Raw genomic sequence first — 24,936 nt, forward strand, 5'->3', positions numbered from 1 at the left:
TTGTGCTACAAAGCATCTTCAATCAATTGTTTTGAAAGGCCTTGCCGTTTGCCAAATGGCTGAGGACAGTGCTTGCGATTCCGTTATTGCTTTCTCCTTATACAAAGACTCTCTTCGGTGACGGGTATTCTTGGGTGGATAATACGGATCACGTTGTTATTGCTTAAGAATACGCGTAGTCGAGGAGAGTCATGTCGGCGGTGACGGCAGGGGACTAGAGAGAGCGCACATCCCAGAGAGCCCACCTGCCTGCCCTGCTGCGTTTAGAGCAGGGGCTCACACCCGCGCACGTTCACGCTCGCACCGAGACTCACACTCAGGGCCATTTATCAAGCACGCAGACAGAGCTGCATCTCCTGTGTCTGTGGGTGATGACTGTGCTGTTGAGTCTCTGTAGATGGGGCTGGCCACTCCTGTTCACCACGTAGCCTTTTACTGGATTTCTCCCAAAATGAAACGAAAAAAGAAGAGGAATGTTTGGATGGTGTGTAATGTCGTTATAATTGATTTTTATTCATCATCTGCTTATGCATTCCAGTTGCACTGCTTTTAGTACATAATGTGAGCTTTGGTGCCTTACTGTTATGTATGTGAACCAGATTTATTTATTTATTTATTTATTTATTAATTAATGATCAGCTTGGGAGCTTTGGTAAAGGGAGCTGTACATTCTGGGCGGCTGCAGATGCAAATGCATGTAGTCTACAATATTTATTATCTGTCCTCAGGACCACACACTCTTCACCTCCCACTCCACCTTTTTTCATGCAAATTGATTTTGAAATGACATTTATCGTGTGGGGTTTCCGCACGGAAGCCTGCCGCGCTACACGGGCTGAGAAAAGAAAAAAAAAAATACAAAACAAAATGTCCACCAAGCCAGCGACAGCTCAATTTATGCGCTGGAGAGGAAGACTGATTCTAAAAGAACACACAGCAGATAAACAATTACCACAGGCTTAGATTGACTAGAGCTCTGCTTGCCATGTAGCCACGCACACATCATGAATATGTATCAGTCACCGCATATGATGGTGCATTCTAAACTCTAACACCCATGAAAATCCATTTAAGCAGCGTAATAGGATCTACTTGACTTATGAAAGCATACCCTTAGACACGTCAAATCTTATAAATATACATGAGATCTTCTTTTTGGCAGGAATGTATTTTCCTTCATTTTCAAAATGCTTGAGAAAAACAAGCATATATCATTCAGCAGGGGGAAAAATAAAAAAAATATGTTGATGTATTAACAGGGAGGTTTTCTAAATCTGCAAACAGTCCAATTTACTCTTGATTATCATTAAGCACATTGAAATGACACATTAGCATTTCAGACAGACTAAAGAAAACAATTCAGTGGCTCTCCTCTTGATCACCCTGTAATTATCCTTCTTTTGGCTGTGCTTTAATGAACAGAGAAGCCAGGAAGACCATGTTATGCACCTTTACCACTAGGGGACCCACACAACTGAAAAATAATATGTCATGTTTCCTGTGTTTTTTCTTCTATGGCATAATTATAGCTTTGTTTTAATGGAACATATTAATTGTGGAAGTCTGTATGTAATTGAACCAGAGATATAGTTTTGCTTTTGCTGCTTTAAAAAGAATTTAATCTGATCAGCAAAACCTTTCCACTATGCCACATCATGTGCTTTTCCACTACATTCAAAACATACAGAGGGCATTGGTAGTTTACAGTTGCACTGTACATAATAATAAAAAACAATAGCCATAGTTTAATCTAATATAGCTCTTTTAAAAGTCTTACATTAAAAATAACATATTCTCTGATAACTAATGCTAGGAAAGAAATCTCTTCAAATTTCAAATCACCCTTATCAATGTATATCAAAACAGCAGGACAAGGGCTACAAAGAGCCAGTTGGACAAAGAGCACTGAATTGTCCCTCCCTTCCCCCTACAGATTTGTTATACCAGTGTATTAATGATTATCTTTATTAATAAGTAAATTCTCCATAATATGACTGTGAGATGACATTTATTGAATTATCTGAAGAAAAAAAAATTATATAATATATATAACATATATATAATTTTGAAAATATTAATCTGCAATTTAGAAAACTTCATAAAAAGAGTTTGTTTGAGAGCATAGTTTTGCTTGCAGTTGATTAAGATTTTATTTTCTACTTTTGATAAATAAACGCACTGAATAGGGAATTTATATAATATATATGAGTGTGTCAGAAGAGGTATATATATATATATATATATATATTATATATATATACTATATATAGTATATATATATATATATATATATATATTCCTCTTCTGATGTCATTACATGAATTACCTCATCTAACAGCACATTATAGAATATTGTAAATACATACAGCAAGGTACCTCAAAATGACTGCACTTTATTGAATTTACTTATTTACTTATGTAATTTTTCCTGCTCTTTATGTCATGAATAAAGCTTTGTTTAAGTGAAATTTATGCATTTGTATATTTTGTCTCAGATGTAAGTTTTATTTTTCATTACAATTCCCAGTTCCACAAAAAGGAAAAAAGAAAAAAAAGCTCCCTATGTGTCATAAACATCATTGAACATTTTCACATTCACAGTAGGGCAGATATCCATTCATAAAGAACCAAAAAATCTACCTCATGTTATTTTATACTTGGGCTTAAAAAAACATAGATGGTCCATATTTCATGTTGCACATGGACCATTTCTGTCAGTGTTCCTATTAGGAACTGCACAGCTCTTTACAGATAATGTTGATATGCTTGTAAGTTTGAATTTCCGTGTTCTTATCACAGTTGGGCAGATTATCACCTCCTATCCTGTTTATTCTGCCTGACTGTGGCCTAAGCTCTTCTGCATGCTTCATCTGCACTAATCCATTTACACTCTTATAGCATAGCTCTGCGAAGCAGCACTGCGCTCAGTAGCCAACACACAGCACTGGCCCTAATGCTCATTGTCATCCTTGGAGAGGGACATTTACATGAAGATATTTCTCTGTCAAAGCACAGCTGCCTCTGCCCATCACATCCTCTCTGCACCAGTCACTCACACGTCAGGCTCGTCAGCATGCGTACGAGTCAAATTCATTCATCAGCAGACACCAGTGGTCAGGAGTTCCTAGTGGACGGTGCTAAGTCCACTCTGCTTATAGTTCATGAACGTAGTGAATGAAAAAAATAGTAAATGACAACCAAACAACAAACAAAATAATGCATTTAAGCTATTAAATAATAATTTTTGTTTTTTTTCAAAATAATGGTTATGCGTTATTTATTCAGCTTTTATTTGTTTATTTTTATTTATTAGTATTTACTATGGACAGAAGACAGAGTGTGCTCATCTAAATGCCATAACAGTGTGAGATAAGGTTATTGATTAGCTTATCATGTGTTAGTGAGACAAAGCTCTACTGAACTACGTACACATTGTCCTCACAATACTTATTTATTTAAGACGTTATTACACTAATGGGCTTTTAGAGCACGTACAATAGATCAATTGGGGAAAATGGTTGTGGTACAGTAGGGCCTTCACTGATTGTACATTACACCGAGTGTTACTGTTCTTGCAGGCTATTCGGCTGCCTGAATGCTCCATATCTTTTCTACCCATTCATGTTTTCTCTTATTTATTATTTTCATTTCTCACATCAGTGAGGAAAAAAAACTGATGCAACTGTTAGCAATGAATCATCTAACCACATTGTTTACTAATAGGAACCCACTGGATGACTTAGCTCCCTGATTATTGCTTCAGCTCATACAAGGGAGGAACCTAAACACCTTTAAGTGGATTCCTTTATGGGATTCCCCCTATATGCTCACGCATAGCTGGAATGATTCCCTATCTTGCCTCAACTTCCTTCAGGAACATAATGTGGTTTCTGCAAATAAGATCTGCAGCATTAATCAATTGGAAATGTGCTGCATTAGCGAGCTGCATTTCCGATGGCTGCCGCCCCTCAGTAGAGCACAAAAGGCAGAGGCAGACATTAAGCTCATATCCCCGGGCTTATTGACTCTTATAACGGGTGCAGATCATCATTATGCTGATACTAAGAGCTGATAGCGCACACCAAACTCCATTACATTAATTATGTGCATGCTACTTATTCTCCAGCATATGTGTTTGAAGGGCCAGGGTTGTGTACGGGTGTATGTGTGTGTGTGTTGCCTCGTGTGTTATTTTATCGATTAATTTCAGGTTAGCATAGGCAGTCAAAGCCAGCAGTATTTTTTTTAATAAGAGTGCACTGCTGAAGGGGCTGAGGCTCGTTTAAATAGCAGTCTATGAAATGTATCCACATCAGCGCTTCATAGATAGGAGCTAAGCAATATATTTAAAAAGCAATTTATTCAGCCAGTATTGGAGATTGTGCAGATTGAATGGAGGAGTCACATCCACTACTTCCAAATTCTCCATGGACACCACTCATCCCATTCCGGTGCAATCGCTTGCTCTCTCTCTCCCTCTCCACTCCTTTATCTCACCCCACTTCACAAACTCTTGTGACTAATATTTCTCCAAGAGGAGTTTTGAGTAAAAACCATTTCAGTTTGGAAAATCCCCAGTAGTCTGGAGAAGAGTGACTTGAATGATGTTGAAGGATGCTTAACTGCTCTGAAATTTAATGCACAAACACACACACACACACAATACACACACACAAATATATATATATATATATATATATATATATATATATATATATATATACAGTACTATACAAAAGTCAGAGACCACTTGTTTATTTATTGAATTTCCAGTTGAAATGTCCATTAAGTGCAAGTTTTTTTTTCTACCAAAGGAAAAAAAAAGCAGAGAATATATTGCTGCTCTCTGAACAAAACCCATGTCTTCAAAATGTTAACTTGACAAAAGGGGGAAAAAATCTGAAATGTTAATGGAAAAAATGACAAAAATAGAGATACAAAGTTTTGTTCAGACAATGACAATATTTTAACAGATTGCACAGAAGCCTCAATAGCTAAATATTTATATAATACCATATTTTTTTTTACCATTTTTGTTTGTCCACTGTTTGCCTTTATTACAGCTTCTATTCTTTTTCATTTCTAACTTGTTTTTGGTTTTTCAAAGAAATCTGCAGGGATATTTTTCCATACCAATTTTTTGTGCCTCTCATAATGCAAATAAACCCAATTACAAATTCACACTCCTCAGTCCAAAAACCCTTCCTTCACATCTCAGATGTCCAGTTTTGGTGTTCTAGTTTCTAGTTCTTTTTTGTCTATTTCCTGTTCTCAGTAAAATCTTTGTGTCAGCTACACGTCATTTCAGACTCATAGCGTTGTCTTCTCACAGTAGAAGGATGGAAACAAACACTTGTGGATTTTTTCAGATCTGAAGCAAAAATGGAGTCCTCTCTAAAAATGGAGACATCTCTAAAAGATGAAAGCTTTAAGGACTGTTTATCTGATGGCGACACATTTGATGGTCTACCAGGTCTTGTACAGTTGTTGAGAGTCCCATTTTCTCTACATCTTTTAATAATTTCTGAAGTCTATTTTTGAATTCTCCTTTCATATACAGGTGGATTGTCTTATATCTAATATCCTCACAAATATCTCCTGAAAAAAATAAATAACTTGTACTTAATGGCTGGACGTTAAATAAATTATGGATGGTCTCTGATATTTGCACAGTACTGTATGTATGTGTGTGTGTGTGTGTGTGTGTGTGTGTGTGTGTGTGTAGCCTGTAGGTTGGCCCTTTGAAGTGTGCTCTATTCCAGAGGTGCAGTGGGTGATCATTCATGGTTTCAGCAGCCTTTCATTCATCTCCCCTGCTCACACTCACACACACAGCTATGTAAACCCCATCTCTCGCTGGATGCGTGCTTAACAAGGGCCAGGACTCCTGCTACTACCATGAGCTATCACCTCCCAGACAGAGACACAGAGAGAGAGAGAGAGAGAGAAGAGAGAGAGAGAGAGAGAAAGATTAATCAGTTCTCCTAAATGCTGGCTGCCCCCCAGAGACCCTCCCTCACACTGAGGCCCATAGGTATCTCCCACCCTTGAACACAGCATGCTCAATCTTATTGGAAGGGATCGTTGTCAAAAAAAATGAAAAAAAATAAATAAAAAGAAATGTGCATTTGCAGTGCAAGTGGAAGCTAACATCTATTGTCTGCCTCTGTCTGCAGCACAAGTGCTTCACTCTCTCTCTCTCTCTCTCTCTCTCTCTCTCTCTCACTTAAACACAGGCTCATGTTATTGATAGGGAATAATCTGTGCCAGTGCAGGATCACGCAGGCACTTCAGCTGTGCCTGTGGGCTTAGACAGTGGAGATCTTATTGCACAGTCAGGTCACTTTTATTGCCAATTCACTTCATCCCTAAATGAGCCTCTCTGCGCAGAAATAGCACGTTTGTCCTTGATCGTGCTTTAATGTAGAAATGTTCATTAGCTGGAAAAACTTTGCTGTTCTCGTGTGCAATAATTTACATGATCTAATGAGAGAAATATCCTACCCACACTTCTGTAATAGCTTAAATTAGTCATTATAAAATGAAAAAAGGTGAAGTGCTTTTTATTCTCAATATGTGGCATTTGTATCATGTAACATTTGGCAATCCACTAGCAACAATGAAACTACTTTGTGAGTTCTTGCTGTTAAATTACAAACTATTACATTACAACAAACAAACATGTTTAATTAGTTTTATTGAGTCGCAGTAAACTTAAGCGGTTTCTTTTGCAAAGACATTAAGAGTTACAGTTCCTAATTCATCTTAATCTCTAGAAAGCAGTTTCATCCAAGCATTGCTCGGAATACTTTTTAAATGGATCTGTTTATCCTACTAGTGTAATGTGGTCTTGTATGGTCTTCCCATTATTCCACTCCGTTGGCTACGGTGACAAATCCAGTGATGTTTTCTGGTGTGTCATTCAAATGCAAAGCAGGGGCATCCAGACACTTGCCCCAGACTCTGTTATCTACTGAGTCTCGAGACACTGCCTTTTCCTCGCTGATGTATGAATGGCTTTGCCGTCTGCAAATAGCAACAGAAGAATATGCTTTCCATTATAGCACCGTGAGGGCTGCTTTGAGGGTGAAAGAAAGAGAACAGGAGAGAGAAAGGGGGATTGCATATTCAAGGTCTAATATTAAGCGCTGAACATGCTGTCCTGCAGGCTGCTAGAATGATCTACACTGGCCTCAACAATATAGAGTGAGTGTCAGAGTCTGTGTCCTCCCTCTGACCCTGCTTGCATATTTTTCTATTGCTATTTTAATAGCACTTTGTTGTTACTATATTATTACTACATTATTACCGTACTATTACTAATATTAATCATGGCAATAATCATATAGCTGTTCTGTTTGCATATAGCTTCTTTTTAGTAATTTCAATGCATAAATAACGAACAACTGATTCACATTTAGTATCTTTGCTGTCATATCAAAGCCATATTTTCAGATTTATTTTTTTATCATTTGAAAAATGCCATCTGTCTTTCATATTCAAGAAAATTCAACCAATAGAAATGCTCCCAAATCATCTGGAATAAAATCTGGTTACATTAAAAGCTAAAAACATTTTTTCCATCTCCTGTAAAGCTGCCATTTTGAAGATATGAGGTTTTATTATAACAGTAATAATATCCATCCACTTGAGTTACTCTAGAATTATGAATGGTTGCATATTCTTAGCATGTAGTAAACAGCATCCAGGTTTCCACCTCTCGTATATTTACAGCATCGCACAGTCCCTCGTCATTCAGCACTGTTGTTAGTGGTGCTCGTGCTAACTGTATGAATTTGATATGACTCATAAGTGCAGCCACTTGTCTGGCTCAGCTATTGACGCCTATGGAGAAGCACAGTGAGTGCAGAGAGGAAGTGGAGTGCCCCAGTCAACTTCCGTGTGCCACCATGACTCTCTTCATTGAGAGTGAACTCTGCCTACACACACTCTCTCTGACCACCCCTCCACCAGCACTCACTCTTGCACTGGCCTCCCAGAGCTGGTGTCCAGTGCGCCATGAGGCAGCTTTGGTGACTCAGCTCAGCAGGGAGCAGCTTATTTAGTGTTGCATTATTGATGATGCATGAGCATGTTCTCTCAGGCTGAGACGTTATGGCAGCTAATCTTGATGTTCAGCGCTGACATCATCATCGCTTACTGGGTGTGAGGGAGGCCTGGTCAGCCTGCACAGATGGAAGCAGCCAAACACACAAAAGATGAATCCAAACCTAAGGAAAAAAAAATTAACTAGGACAAATAATAATAATAATAATAATAATAATAATAATAATAATGTAGATAGAAATATTTGTGTATACTTTTAAAAACTAAAGTTTGTTGGCTTGGTTGAACAGATCTAGGAAAAACTTTGAGGTGGTGCAGAGCATTTATGTGGAGGTTCTTTAAAACTTACAAAGGTTCCTCACACTCACACATTGCAAAGGTGATTCTTTAAAGGACCGTCTATTGAAATGTTCATCATAGAATCCAATGTTGTTCTTCCAGTGCAGTGCTGCCCAAGGTCTGGCATGCAAAGTTGGCCCGTGATGCTCACTGGAACGTTACCATAACCTCACTCTCTCCAAATAAGATAACATGTATTATTACTATATGTAGTGTATTAAATTCTTATTTACCCTTAAAATTGTGCTTTTAAAATATTTTAGTGACAAAATGTATTGCAATGTAATACAATACATTTTAAAAACTCAATCTGAAACCTTCCTTCTTTTTTATATATTGGCATCTTTTTGGCCTTTAGCCCACCACAAACATTGCAGTTTGGCCCTCCAAAACAAAATGTTTGGGCACCCCTGTTCAGGATATCCTTTAATGGTACTGTAAGAGGGACAAAAGACAACAGTCTTCAAATGGGGAAGAAATATAAGACCCTTTTTTTGGGAATAAATTCTTTTGGTGATTTTCTCACGCACTTAATGCTTCAGATGTTATTCAGTGTCATTTTTTAATGAGCAAAGTTACATTTTCAACAGAGCCGGGCCATGAGCTGTTCTTTGACAAATTCCAGAGGGACACAAGTAAACTAAACCTTGTGCATGGACATAAAAGTTACACCGTCTTTCGTGTTCCATTAAAAGTCATAATTACAGGCGAGCACTTTGTCATAATGAGGGCATGACAAAACGACACTTCACTCTCTCCCAGGTTAAACACCGGCAGATGGAGACTGTCGACGGCTTCGTTTGTGAGCAGAATTAATTAGCAGCCACGGCAGCTGACACATCAGTTTCACACTGACCTGCAATTAAGAATAACACTTCATTTTGGAGTATTTGCATGGGACGGCCGTCTTATTGGCAACGGCCCGAGCTGCTTGATTTATAATTAATGCTTCTTTGGTCTCTGTGGTACAGTGGGAATAACATGGAAGTGTGAGGATGGCTGAGAGTAACGGATGGAGGGAGGCTGCACACAAACATATGAGTAGTAGCTGATGTGTTTCTGATACACTGTGTGTGGGGTTCACAAGAGGACAGAGTGGGAGTGAGGGAAATGGAGGGGGGTGGTGATGTGTACTTTTCTTTATCCAGCAATGCAGTAAGGCGTCCGAGGGAGGGCGGCCGGATGAAGGAAAGGAAATGCATTTGCTCTGCAGCTCCACCCAAAGTGCAAATGTTGCAGGTTATTTCCATGAAGTTTCATCATGGTAGCAGCCAGGACACTCCACTCTCTGGTAATCTGTTGTTCTGCACCAGAGTGCTGTTTGCCTTGGCAAGAGCGCCCCGCAGCCCCAAACACTGCAGCTTTTGGACTGCTGTGTATTGGATTTGGGAGTGTGTGTGTGTGTGTGTGTGAGAGAGAGAGAGAGAGAGAGAGAGAGAGAGAGATAGACAGAGAGCGAGAGAGAGAGAAAGGAATATCAGGGCATCAGTGTGAACAAATACATTAAAATTGTAAATGTTTATTCTAGGTAGTACTGTATTTGTATATTCAACTAATCACCAGTATTACTCCACCATTTGGCCTATTGCATAAATCAATATTCACATGATTGCAACATTTCCATATCTTATATGTAACAACCACAGACCTTGCAGGTATCTGTTGCTGTTATAGTCTGAACGTCCTACATTTATAATGACGTTCTGTTTTTTTTACTTGCTGTGTGGTGTTTGGGTTTAATAACATCAGAGAACATGAGAAATACATGAATTCTGCAAAAGTATAAGAAAAGTAAACACCCTGAAGTGAAGTGGTGAAATATAAATGCGCTGTGAATGTTGAATCAACTCCATCTAGATTTTCGTTACTGTGCTCTTTGTTAATTAGATGCCATTTTTATTGCCAACAGCCTGTGGGGTCCCTGGCAGACTGCTGTAATGATATTTGAGTCTATAAATAAAACATTTAAACCCACGATTAAATCTTGTCTGACCTTATTGGTGTGTATTGCAGCCACAAGGCCAAAAAAAGATGCTCCTGGTAATAACTGCTTGTGGAAAAAAGTGTTAACATTAAAATATGCTTATTAGCCTGCTTCTTGAGTTTTGAAATTGCAGAATTGAAGGCTCGACTTTGAAACGAGTCCTTTATTACCTGGGACGCTTGCTTTTTTCACTGAAGAAAGGAATACACCTGACTATGGGACTTCAAGCCGTTCCTGCACCCTTTATTCTCTGCAAGACGGGAGGAGAGTGTCCTGCTGTGGCCAGCTAGAGCGCCAACCAAAATTAATGATGGAGTGCCATCCTGGCGTCCTTAGAGATGAACTCTTGCAAAGTGCGGCACGGACATGGCTCCAAAGCGCGGAGGAGGCGCTCGTTTTGTAACGAGCTCTAATCCTATTGTTTGATCTAATTATCCGGCTTGTGCGGCTGTGCTGACGAAACCGATGAGAAACAGCAGATCAGCCGGCCTCTGTGTAACCACACAGACATGCTAGAGAATCTGCAGACAGACAGACAGACAGACAGCACAAAGGCGCTGAGCGCTGAGGCTGTGGCATAGAGTCTAGATATTATCCAGGTAACAATGAGACATTACATCATATCAGCTGGCATGAATTCTTCAAGGTTTCTTATTGATTCTTTTAGCAGCCAGCACTATTGTCCATGGCGCAGAATGGAAAGCCACTGAACTTAAATGGTAAAGCTGCTATGACAGTCCAGGGATTTGAAAGACACTCATGAAGAAAGAAAAGGGGTCTGTGGAAGGGCAGTAGGTGTGCTGGATTCTGTTCCTCATGAACAGAATAAACTTAAGGATGTGCCTGCAGGCCCTAAGAGTGCTGATTGGCCTCCACCCACCCGAGCATGGGCTATCCCACAGATCCTGATCAAAGGCATTGATGAGACAGAGGAGCTCACAGGGCCGATGGAGGTGGGTATCGAGCGGGCCGGGGGGGCACGGACTCACTCAGGATGAGGGGGCACTCACTCCGGACTGAGCAAATCAAGGTAATTGTGATGGACCGAAGGCGGGAGATCGATGACTGATTACTCCAGTGAAACGCAACATCTGTTCGCTGCCACTCGCCGCCAGATCGCTTTGATAACATTTAATTATGTCAGGGGTCACTGGACCAATTAGATTACAGCTCAATTATTCCAGAAAATAGGATTGATAAGCCAGAAGAAAATAATAATTGATTTGCAAGTCTGAATGTGGAGGGATTGTTTAAGGCTGATAGATGTAAATCCTACATTTTTTGCTTGTCCTATGACATGTCACTGCTGTTTGGGCCTGACTAATTTGTCTCATAACCTTCGTAAGGCAATGGCATGCTATAACATGGACAAAAATGGTTTATTACGTTCATTAATAAAAATTGACAGTGAATGAATGTGTAAAAAACTGAATGTTCTGTGTTTACGATAATCATAATAAAGCTTTCCACTGTTCAGACAGATCAAGATGTATAGGATATTCTGCCTCACTCAGGTTTGAACGACAATATATTATATGAAAGTAATTTTATATACAATAACACTTTTAAACCCTTTATTTCCTAGGTCACATCTTCTGCTCCTACAACTATACAATGTTTAGGGGGTTAGAAGAAACAAAGCCATACGCACTCACACATACACAAGAGGGGAACATGCTGCCCAGGTGGGCCGGGACAAAGGCGGCTCAAACACACAGAGACACAAAGGGGAACGGCTCACCTGCTGCGGACATGCCAGCTCACCCAGCCTCTGATTGGATCAGCCTACTTGATGGGAGAGAGAGTGAAAGAGAGAGACAGAGAGAAAGAGAGAGGGAAGGGGAGGTTGATGACAGTTCCCTGCAGAGGTGAAACTTCTCAAAGGCATCGAGAGGGAAGATGACACTTCATCCCCCATCATTTGATGGGATTCAGGGCGGGTTATGGATCCTGTCACACAGCCAAATGAAGTGAGGGGAAGCAGCCGCATCCCTGGGCAATTTTCCACCCATAGTCTACCAGTAAATATCATCCATTATTGATAGAAGAAAAAAACAATTCAGTCTTACCAGTTTTAAAATGGACATTTTTCTGAGGAACTTTCATGCCTTAATGGTTACGTCACTCACTAGCATTTAGTCAATTCCACAAATTATCACATCGTTCAATGTAGCCAAAGACTTTATCTTCCATATAATCTAACAACCTATGTTATATAACAAAACAATTCCTACGCATAGCATCCTCCAGTCAGCGGTGTCTGTGCCTTAGTCAGTGTTGGATGCTGTATGCAGTATAGGTCATGATGTTTATGCTCATTATTTTACAATTCAAAGACAGAGTGCTGCCTCTACACCATTGTTCACAGCGGTGTGTGACTCTAATGAAGGCTGACACTTGGATGTCCAACACTAAACACATGATAAATAGAAATGAAACATGCAGGCTCTGTAGAACAAAAAGTCTAAATGTTGTTTATCTTCCAGTTAGGTTTCTCTGTTCTCATCTCTCTGTTCAGTTCACGTTTGTTATTAATTGCATTTTTAAAGCCAATACTTCTATATCAAATGCTTCATCAATGATATAAGCCGATTGAAGTTTTTTTCCTTATAGACATTGCTTGAATGTAAGTCCTTTGAGTTTGCACCTCAACATTTTGAACTTGCTCTGATTGCATCATGCTCTAGTTAAAAGCAGACATGGTGATGCACAGAGTTTAAACTTTAGTTTTACTTATTTGTGCCTGTTCGCAAAATAAAATAATACCGACACTAACTAAAAGTATTTCAATTATGTAAGGGTGGGCTTTTCTGAGTATCTCAAAAGACAGACTATGTAAACAACAACAGCGGCTGGAAACGACAACAAACAGTAAGCAGTAATGGCATAATCTGCGTGGCAGCAAGCAGCTAATGGAATGTCAGTGTATCATGTTATTTATTATGTTATTATTATTTTATTATTTCTCTTAAGCCGTTGATTTTTGCATTTAAAAAAAAATAGGGATACACCAAAATTTAGGCCACTGAAAATTTTCAGCCAAAATGGCATTTTTGTCCAAAAGAGAAAACAGACCGAAAATTGTGATTGAAAAAAATAATGAAGATTAAATAGGCCTGCTACAGCTTTACAAATACTTTTAACGGTAATGAAAATGAAAAACTGAAACGTTTTGCTGCACTTTCCATAAATATGCTCAGTGTTTGCAGATCAACAGTGAAAATGTCAGCCACCATTTCATGGTTTCTACGAGGGACATCAGACAAGTGAATTGTTGGCTTTCTGTATTTTACTGTCACTTTACCGTATTTTCAAGCATGCGTTGCATGCTGGGTATTTTACCTGTTAGTCCACTGCTTACAGCTGCAGTGGGGAGTGCACCAGTCAAATAAGATTGAAGGAAAAAACTGCTCCTTCATCATGAGAGAGAGCATCTAGCTACTTTTTAATAATGATGATAAATTCAAATGTTTTATTAATAAGATTGTAATTATATGAAAATTTTATATATAGTATTAACAGCATTGAACATTACCTGAAGTTTGAATGATTAAAGAAGCTGTTAAGTTAGTGAACAAGCTAACATAAGATTAGCCATATTTTAGATTATTTTCCTGTGATTTTTTACAGCAACATTAACTACTTTAATCAGTCGGCATGCGCTACAATTTCCCAGAAATGTTAATGCTTTGCCCATAAACTAGGCATGACAGGAGTTCAAGTGTATTAAAGCCAGCTAGCTAAGTTAGCTAATGGTAATTAACAGTGGTTCACTGATAAATATTGAACATTTCCTGTTAAAGGAGAAGAATGTGTTATGGTACATGGTACATATATAAGGGCAAATGCTGAGAATAAAGAAACATTTAATTGTAATGAATCTGTTTTATCTTTCACTTGTAATGATGGAGATTTTACCTCAGGTACTCATCTACCTCAGGTTTCTAATGTATCACTGAGGACAGGGTTACCCAGAAATCTTTGAGGTTTTATTTTCTCTTAATTACCTCTTTTTTCTTATTTTTCATCAATTTCATTGTACATTTTTTGTGTGTCTTACAACATGTTATCTCCATGCTAAAGAATAGTACTTAATGCATTTAACATGTTTTTGCTTTGTTCACTATGATGGTGTTTTGTGTTTAATTTTACCAGTACAGTTTTTATGAGCTGATAGAAGTAAAAAGGTGGTGATTTTAAGCTTAGCAGTAGCTAACTAGGCTCTCATTAAGTAAACTTGTAATGTGTTGCTCTATTGTCAAGATATCACGTTTGAATCCTGCCGATGCTACAGCCCCAAAAAGTCCTTGATTATTGGTATATTGTCAACAATACCTTTGTTGATATCACTTAATCTGTGAGTTGTCAATAATGGCAACCAATTTATTGGTTGGGTTCTAGTAGAGGATACAAAAGATTTAGATTTTTTTTTCAGTTCAAGGAAACATATATGAATTTTTAAGGATAAAAGTGTAAAATTACGAAATGATCTCTATGAAGTGAAGGCATAATTCTGTATATACACAGAATATGTACTGTTATTTAATTTTCCATTAAATAAGTAATGGAACTGTCTGTTAATTTTACAGAAAATGTATCGGTAATTTGTTGCCAGTGCATTTTCTGTTTTTTTTTACAGATTTTTAAAAATTTTATTTTATTTTTTTTTTACAGTGCACTGTAACTTACATATTGTGACCATTTTAGAAAAACAGTTTTTATTGATTGTCAGCTTTTTTCAGTTTTCGGCCCAGTGTGTCCTAAATTTTGGTTTTGGCAAAAAAAAGTTGTTTTTTTTTATAGCCTGTTTTAAAATGTGGCACTATTGTTTTGCTGGTGCATTTTGTCTGTTTCATCTGTTCACAAGCCTCAGAGAAATGCCTACAAGTACCATGATCTTATATTTTTGTGATATCGCCTACTCTCTGTAGCCTGAGCTGCAAACACATTTTTACCACTACAAGGTTAGACCAATATTAGCAATTACTCATCAACATAAGCAGATGACTGAGTTTTCACAGTACTGAGTAGTACTGCAGAAACGAATAGCCAGATTGTGAAGTGACACATGAGAAAAGCTGCTTTCTAATTCTTCCTAACTCATTTCTCCAGCACAGCAGTTGGAAAGTAATGCTACAATCTCAATCTTTGAACTCAAGACTGTGAAAATACTGTTCAGAGGATAGATGGGTGCTCGTTGCACATGGCAAAATTCAGAGACGGGTATTAAACATGTAGACTATTAAAAAAGCTAGATAAATGACTCAATTAGTTTGATGAAGTCATGAAATATGCAATGTAATGAAATTTGTATGACCTGATTAGAAATGTTCCCATTTCCAAGTAATAACGGGAAATTATTTAAAAATATGCAGAGAACTTCAGTGACCCAGTGAAATGCAATCTAAAAAAGGGAATAATCACATTAAGGTGGAGATTATTCTCAACATGCGAAATGGACATTGGGGAATTGGATTCGGCATGCTCACATATAACATAAATCCTATTTGAGGGTAATTGTTTTAAATACAATACCATGTCATCACATGAGGATGTGTTTTATTTCACACGCTACACTTTTAGGCTGAAGAAATAAAGCATGTTGGATTACTGTACAAACGGTTTAAATGTACTGTCATTTTTATAGGATTTCCTAATCTTTATATTCCCATTCATTTACAACCATACAAAAAAGATACATACTTTACAGTAAGTCACCTCTATGCCTTGAAGCCACAAAGCACAAAATGGATATTAGTGGATATTTTTAAAATCTACAATATATTTAAAATCTATAATAAAGGAAAACCTAAACCTGTGCCGATTATTATATTTTATCAAAAAGGATTAATGATGTATTCATTAATTTATTTAGTTAGTTTAGTGCTCAAATTTGTGGGGGAAACTACTTGCTATGACAAAAATCTTTATAGACAGTTACAGAAATATTTAACACAGCACAATATGCACTAATAAATAAAATAAAATAAAATAAAATAAAATAGACTGCAACGCAAACTGTTTTAAATTTCATTACAGATGCATGTAAACACAATTAGACTCAATTTGGTAAATCCATTTGTGCCTGATCCCATTAAGACAGATAAATGACAACAGAGGTACAACAGCTGTAATCTTCACATATAGCTGTATAAAGATGTGACAAATCTATTGACCCAATGCCCAGTAACGCTCAATAGGTGCTGCCAACAGCAAAAGATACACAAGTCACAAAAGAATATACATCACAATCATCTGCATGAGAACTACTGTGTACTACTTTGAGCAGAGTAGAGGACATCATTAATATACAGTGTAAACAATACAGTGCCAAGTATACATCTTTGAAGAGGGCAATTTATGCAAAATAGATGTCTGGAAACAACACACACACATTTTCTAGGCCGCTTATCCTTCTGGGTTGCGAGGGGATCTGGAGCCTATCCCAGCAGTCACCGTGAGGAAGGAAGGAAGGAAACACCCTGGACAGGTCGCCAGTCCATCCCAGTCAAACCTAGGGGCAATTTAGCATGTCCAATTGGCCTGACTGCATGTCAACTCCACACAGAAAGGACCCTGGTTGTCTGGGAATCAAACCCAGGCCCTTTCTTGCTGTGAGGTGACAGTGCTACCCCCTGCGCCATTGTGCCACCTAGCATGGAAACAAATGAAACAAATATTCAATAATATTTGAATATTAATATTTAATCATTTAAATCTTTGAAAACTGTAAAGCCATTCCAATACCATGACTATTATTAAACCAAGCAGCAGTTTTAATCAGTTTGACAAGAAACAAACTTTAGTTTAAGAAACTAAATGCTAACTATTCACCAGTAGAAAGCAATTATAGGACCATTCTAACCTGTTCTTACTGATTCTTGTTCACATTGGGCAAGCAGTCAAAATAAGGGCTTGCGATTCTCAATTCCTAACTGTATGTTATAGAGCTCTAATTTGAGGTGACAAAATCAGTCTTAACAAACACCCCATGCCATCCAGTTTCCAATTACAAAAGTGTTCATTATATAGGATCTGAGACATGGTCACTTCCAGACCTTTTCCTCATATACATCACAGTATTTCTAAGATTTGCTAAGTTGGAACAGACAAAAAAAGAACCAGTCGTGCCACATTTAAAAAATTCAACTGTATGCAAAAGTTTGGGTGCACCTGGTCAAAATACATGTTTTGTTGATTTTCTAAGTGAAAATAAGTTTAGATATTCTCTACACTTCTGCACATTTTATCACACAATACTGTTTAACTGCTGAATTTAATATCTTAACATGGCACGTTATGGCATACAAAAGTTCTGACATTTTATATTTTATGTTTTTTTTTTTCCAATATGTTAATCTCAGCAAATAAACAAAAATTGTGCTCTAAAATTTGCAGGAAAATTGTCTGAGTGTGTTCTCTGTACAGGATGTGTTAACTTATTTTCACGTAGAAAATCAACAAAGCATGTAATTTCACCAGGGGTGTTCAAACTTTCGCATATGACTGTACTGTCAAAAACTACGGGCACAGTGATTCACAGTTTCACAAACTGCGCTACACTGAGTCCAATTAAACAGGACTAAATCTGCTCTCTTTGTAATTAACATGCAGTTAGTCAGTTTCAGTACTGACGATATCCACGATGTGCTCAGAAATGCATACTGTGACATAATGTGTTCATGTTTCACATATTGTGAAAGATGACTGAGACATAGTTTTACATAATGTGAAACATGATTCTGATTGTTGTTTTTTAAGACAATAGGATTAAAAAAGACACTGTTTCCTCTGCTCTCCTGCACTGCTAATCACTGACTCATTCAAACAGCCTCAGAAGCTTGTACAGTGTTGTCAGATTGGGCTGGATCTCCAGGATTAGCATTTTATGCTACTTGTTGTGAATATAACTGTTGTTTTTTATTTTATGGTTTTGGTCTCAACCTCATACGGACTCTTCAAACATCGCCTGTGGGCAGATGGGATTATTACTATGTTTTCATTTAATAATAAAAATGGATGTATGTTGTTTGGTGTATATTCAGTTGACTTTTGGTAGTGATTCTGAGTAAGTTTTAGAGAAAAGGGAAAATAACCTCACCATAATTTGCTTCCAAAAGTTACAATGCCAAGTTGCGCTAAGACTGTTAATTTTATATTCTACAAATTACATAAAAATATAATATTGTTTATAAATATATATCATGCATAATGAATGTGCAGTGAACTACAAAAGAACAGTCCCCTTTTTTTCTCGGTCATGTCTTGGTTTCATCATTCCCGGTCTTAGACTTGACTCAGACTCGACCACTACAAAGTCTTAGTCTTGACTCAGACTTAATGTGTCCAGGTCTCGGTCTTGACTATTATAAACTTTACATTTACATTTAACAGATGATCTTTTCCACAGCAACTTACAACAGTATATGAATGTAATTTTAGAAGTTTCCAAGTCATCAGTTATCTGCTTTAATTCCAACATCTGACATATATAATAATAATAATAATAATAATTAAATATTCCCATTACCATATTTGGCTGACTGCCACTAGGTGACTTCCGTGCAGCCTAACTGTCACGTTTTTTCCCAGAAACCATGGTGATTTCCATAGATTAAGGATTGTACCACCACTAAAGGTTAAATAAACACAAGTCAGAGATACCAGTCTTCGTAAATCAAGACTGATCTGGCAGCACACACCCCCAGGCTGTACACACAGACTGACAGGCCTCATGTGCTAAATTTATGCTGCGTCATCAGAAAAGCAGCGAGACCAGGACCTGAGTGCGTGTCTCTGGGCAGCTTACAGTGGGTGGGGGATTTAATGTGAATTAATCAATTTCTGACCCATGTCTTAACCTTGGGCAGGGAAAAAAACACGTCAGTCCTGTCTAAAATGCCAAGTCATTCACTGCCAGAGAACAAGAAGGAAACTTTACTCAAACAATGGGAATTAAATGGATGAGAATAGGGCTACATCAGGTCAGATATGCAAAATGTATGAAACTACAAGCTTTCAAAATTTCAACAATTCACATCCTACATCGAGAAAAATCTCTGCTGCAGCAATCTCAGAATTGATGAAACATAATCAGTGAAATACTTGGCCAATGAACAGTGTTGCTCAATTACTTTGGATGCTCGGTGTGAATACTTAAGGCATGTGAATTGTAAGTGCATGCATGGTTTAAATAAGTTCAAATTCAATACTTTATTGCCACATCATTCATAAAGTAGTTAGGACACTGCTAGCTCAAATGCTTTGACTTGTTCTGAACGGACAGCGGACAGTATGTACTGCTTCTAAGCACAGACATCCTGGACTGAATGAACTAAAGTCCTTCGCTTGTTCGAACAGTGAAATTTATCATGTAATTTGTCTGTTGTTATCTTTGCATATTCAGGCTCGACTTGTGGGTGGTAATCAACACTCTTTACAGCTTGTATTACAGGAGCTGCTTATGAATGAGACAGTATTGGACTTGAGGATGCTTCAATGCAAAGGAGATCAATGCATTGTGCTTGTTGTGCTAGGCCACACAATCACTGCCAATAAGATTTCCAATGTTTTAAATATATGCCAAGTAAAGAGGACACTGTGGAAGAAGACGCCAGTCACAAAGATATGGATGAACTGCACTTATTTTAAAAAACCTGCAAGGAAAATGTGTGATGAAATGCATGTTTGAATTCTGGCACTTCCCAAGACCCACCCTAGCAGACAGACCACTGAAACTACCTATTCAATCTGTTTTAGAGATTAAAGAGTGTACTGTGTACTGTGAGAAAGTCTTAGGTAGCCATAAAAAATGTTTAAAACAAATTTATCTCAACACTTAGTGTGTTTTTGCCAGTAAGAGCACTGTATAACTTTACAAAAACATATATAGTGGAGTATTAACAAGACAATGTATGTTACATTGTAACATATTGTACTGTAGCATTGTATTGTGGCTAGTATATTGGCTTGGGGCTAATGTATTAGTACATTAATTCAGGGTATTGAAAATTATAGTTTTCGTTTAATATATGCTGCAGTCTGAATGGATCCCATAAAACTGCTGATATAACTGAAATTCTGAAGTCTCAAATATTGTACTTTTATAATGTTGAATGTTCTATTAAACTTCAGTTTGAAACATTAACATATTAGCATTTTCAGGATCCTCTTATTTTTTGTCATGTTGGAAAATGTATTGTGACACTAGTGTGTAGTATTGGACTATAAAAGATGTTAAACCTCTACTAAAAACAGTCAAAAGTAGTACAGTGTTTTTGTTTCAAAAGTTATTAATATCTTGGTTAGTAGAATACAGTTAAAGGAATATAGGTTTGGTTCTTGACCTCTTGCTGCACTCCAGCTATTGCACAGATTTGTTAAATTCTATCAGCAGCACATCTGATTTAATTTAATGATGGACTTAAACACTTTCTTTGAAGGGGTTAAGCTAATGTACTCACACACATAAAAACACAAAATATCGTTTATTTAATTGATTTTAGTGTTAGTGTTTCTTTAAAGAAATAAAAGAAATGTTAGTTCATACAAAAGAAAAAGTAACAAATAAATCACTTTATATATAATTTTCTCCAATTTTTTGTAATGTACCTGATGTGGACTTGTAAGCTACTATGGAAGCATATCACTATCAAAATGAAAATGAAAATGTAAAATGTAAAATAGAAATGTATTTACATGTTTCCAGTCATTTATGAAATGTTGAGCTCAAAATCAAAATTCAAATTCGATATTGTGATTTTAATTGATACTTGGTATACTAGTATTGATATTTCATTTGGACAGAGATTTAGATGCTTTATGAGTAGCTTCATTTAAATTAAAATGTATTTTCAGAACTGCATATTTATGCCTAATGTGATTATGCAATAACTCTGTCAAAATGATTCATTAAAATGTAATTTCTCTAATAATGCATTTAAATTTTATTACCAAAGAGAACACCAAGCTAAAAAGATGGCAAAATTCAAATGTAAGTAGGAAACAGCACTTGTCCTTTTTGTCATTACATATTCTCGCCTCTACTGAGCTCATTCCGTGGCAAAATACCTTTGAAAATGCATTCAACTCCATTGCATTTTCATTGTCATGGACTTCTCAACCTGTCAATCATCCCATAAGGGCAGAAGCGACTGTAAGCTACAGATGTGGCAGATAGAGATTAATCCAGCATTGAGGGCTATTTTCTAACTTACATAGTGAGCATCACATGCGGATATTTTGCTCTGTTCCACTTTATCTGTTAGCAAATATGTACTCATAAAATGATTTAGTTGTAATTGTACAGGTACACATAGACACGTGTAAATCGCACAACCTGCTAGTCACAGTGGCTGAATTGCCAACAGTCAATGTACTGTGTTGGTACTGTGTCACAACTGAACTGTATTCAACTAAGGGGTCTCTAATACTCTGTTTTTTTTCTAAGATTAATATTACAGAAATCACTGGAATTTGTGTGTGACACAGTGAGCGGGATCATGTTAGCCAGCTGGTAAAATCAGCAGATGGGGAGCTTTGTTTGGGAATGTAGCGTTAGCTAGCATTAACAATGGCTTTTAGCTAGCTTAATTCCATAGCCTTCCATGTAGCGTATTAACATTTGAATATATCCACCGCTGATGTTCACTCTAGATATCCCTGCATGGCACCAGCTGGAATTTCTATGTCCAGCTTCACTTTCAGCCACCATGCTCAGTTTATGAAATGAGGCAGAAGTTCGTTTGTTTTTCAAATTTTCCATTCCACCTTAAACGGTGCTGCTGTAACATTCGGGTGCATTGGGGCAATAAAGGCAATTTCTGGAAAATTAGAAAAAGAAGCTGGTGAGAAGTTCAGCCCCATTTTTATCAACCAGAATGATAAACCAGAAAACTTTGATTAAACACTTTTTCATGGGGTCATGTACTAAAGACGTTAAGCATCACAAGTGGCTATGTTTCTATGCTTCACCTCATCTGCTTATGCAAGAGTAGCTGTGAACTCTTCGACTGCCATGTTTTTAAATAAAGCCTTTTCCACTGAGTGTACTGTTAGCCCCGCCCTGAAGGGATGATTGTCAGGTTGGGAAGTCATTTTACCTTTGAATTTGCCCTCTTTCTAGCATGGTATTCTCTCTGATAATGTAAATTAAATGCATTCTTAGAAAGTGAAAGTACATGTAAGATAAATTACATTTGAATTATCATTTTGACACAATTACTGCATAATCGCTTTAAGCACAAATATGCAGTTCTGGAAATATATTTTAATTTAAATGAAGCTACTCACAAAGCATCTAAATCTCTGTGTAAAGGACATGTCAATACTAGTACACCAAATCGCCAAGACCGTTTCCCAAATAAAATTACATTTTCATTTTCATTTTGACACTGATATGTTTTCATAGGCTAACACAGTTGTGCTTAATGTAGTTAGCATGGTCACAGTAAACAACTTTGCATACGTTTTGAGCTGTGACACTCAGCACCACATTGCATGAGCGATATCTTGGCAAATTAAAATATCTTAAATCTAATAAATATATATAATATTTCTTATTATGAGACTGTTGTAAGAATACTATACGATTATTTAAAAGGCCCATATCATGTACAGTATCATGTAAGTTTCCTTGCATATTTTTAAATAAAAGAGTTTGATGAAGTATGCAAACATTGTACAACCAATGTATTTACATATGTAGAGAATACAGCAGTTTGGCCCTGTCCACTCACACTGAAGTTATAAGGAATGTTTTAGTTTTTTTAACTAGGCGCAACACAGGATAACCAATCAGAATAGAGATAATTTACATATATCTATCTTAAAGGCACAGTAAAAAACAAAAGCTGCCTGATTCAGTTTAGGTGAAAACAGTGATGTAAAAAAAAATGGCTGTTTTTGGTACATAAACCCACAAATATATTATAAGTAGACCTCAGAGAAAAAAATATAGAAAAGAAAAATGTAAGATGTGAGCCTTTTAACTGATTATGTCTTGAAACAAGCAAATTTATCAGACAACAGAACAAGGCCATTTCTCAAGATAAATTTACTTAGAAATGTCCAGCAATAGGTTGAATAATCTTATAATGTTCTTCAATGTGATATATTTTATATATATTGACTAGATTTAAAATGTTTTCACTTGCTAAGATGTTTTTTTGCAGTGCGTGCATATTGTTTATTTCAATCTTTTGATATTTTATCTGTGCTGGTTTCTTCTGCCAGTGAGTAAGGGCTCTTGTTCTTTCCTCATAAAGAGCTTCCAGTAGCTAGTAACCCTGCTGACATAGTTAATTCATGTAGAAATGTAGCAAACTGTTGTGTGAAAATCTGAATTAGCCTTCTCTGCAGGCTATCCCTATTATTTATTTCTCAGTTATTTAAGACTTTTATCAGATTGCTTTTAAAATCTTTCCACAACTTCTATGTTCAGTTTTCCTGCTATGTGTACATCAAAGCAAGGGAAAAAACATGAAATGTGATACATGTCTTAGGAATACTGTGGCTGAGCAGAGAATCTTCAGAATTTGCCTCTTTTTTTTTTCCTTTTTCTCTCTCTATAGCAGATTTAGAATCTTGGTATGCTAAGAACAGAAAATGTTCCCTGCATGTCTGGACCTTTCCTTACCTTGTTAGTGCTTTTAAATTCCATACATTTGCAGACTTTCTAGGCTGTGCAGAAAATGAAAAAAGGATATTTCCAACTTTGTGATTTTTTTAAAAGATGGCATACTGGTATCAACATCGAGCCAATATCAGCAGAAAATGCTATATCGAATATGAGAGGGTAAAAAAAAAACAACAATCTGATCCTGTCACAAATCCAGCTTTGAATACTGGGATGTCATGCTGTGTCTAGCTGTGTATTTTGTCTTGTGGGATGGTAGTTTTTGAGTGGTTGGAGCATGACAGCCTAATTTTAAAATATAATCTTAAAAAGGAATTCCACCTTTTTTATATTTCTGACTAAATAAATGATTAAGATGTACAAGGTTCTTCTATTGTTGCCAGCTTGACATAATAACAGCAGAAGCCTTTTTGATGCTATATTGAACTATTTTTAAAAAAGGTTCTATATAGACCCATATACAACACATTCTCCATCAAACTGAAGAACCATTTCACCATGCAAAAAACAATTTAAGCACAAAATGGTTCTACATAGATCTCATGGTTCTAAACAGAACTGTTTCCTTAACTTAAGAAAAGCCATCCTGTGCACCATGTACCATTTCACATAAAACTTTCTGTATGACTCTGTATAACTGAAGTTTTGCAGAAATGTTGATAAATCAGTGGAATTCTGCTTTAAGTAGTTTTTAGGGATGCACCGATATGGGAATTCTGGGCTGGTGCTGGTATCCGATATGTTTCATGTACATACCCGGCAGTTTATGTAGACACTGGGACTAGATCCACCTGGACCAGCATTATACTAAAATGAATAACATAATGTGAATAACATTTATTTCTATTGGGTTACAAATACGGTAAAATGAATAAAACACTTCTAAAAACATTCTGTTCTTCTGCCAAAT

At 37.0% G+C, this 24,936-nt stretch overlaps 1 long non-coding RNA gene across 1 annotated transcript in view; it reads left to right on the top strand.

Annotated features, from left to right (window-relative positions):
* The window catches only part of LOC118813640, a 2,220-nt gene extending 369 nt beyond the window's left edge, over window positions 1-1,851 (top strand). Inside the window, exon 2 of the long non-coding RNA XR_005007661.1 lies at window positions 1-1,851. This exon is cut by the window's left edge and continues 24 nt beyond it. This is a non-coding gene — a long non-coding RNA (uncharacterized LOC118813640).
* Window positions 1,852-24,936: the final 23,085 nt, after the last annotated feature.

This window comes from Colossoma macropomum, unplaced genomic scaffold, assembly GCF_904425465.1.
Source record: "Colossoma macropomum unplaced genomic scaffold, Colossoma_macropomum, whole genome shotgun sequence".
Lineage (NCBI taxonomy): Eukaryota > Metazoa > Chordata > Actinopteri > Characiformes > Serrasalmidae > Colossoma > Colossoma macropomum.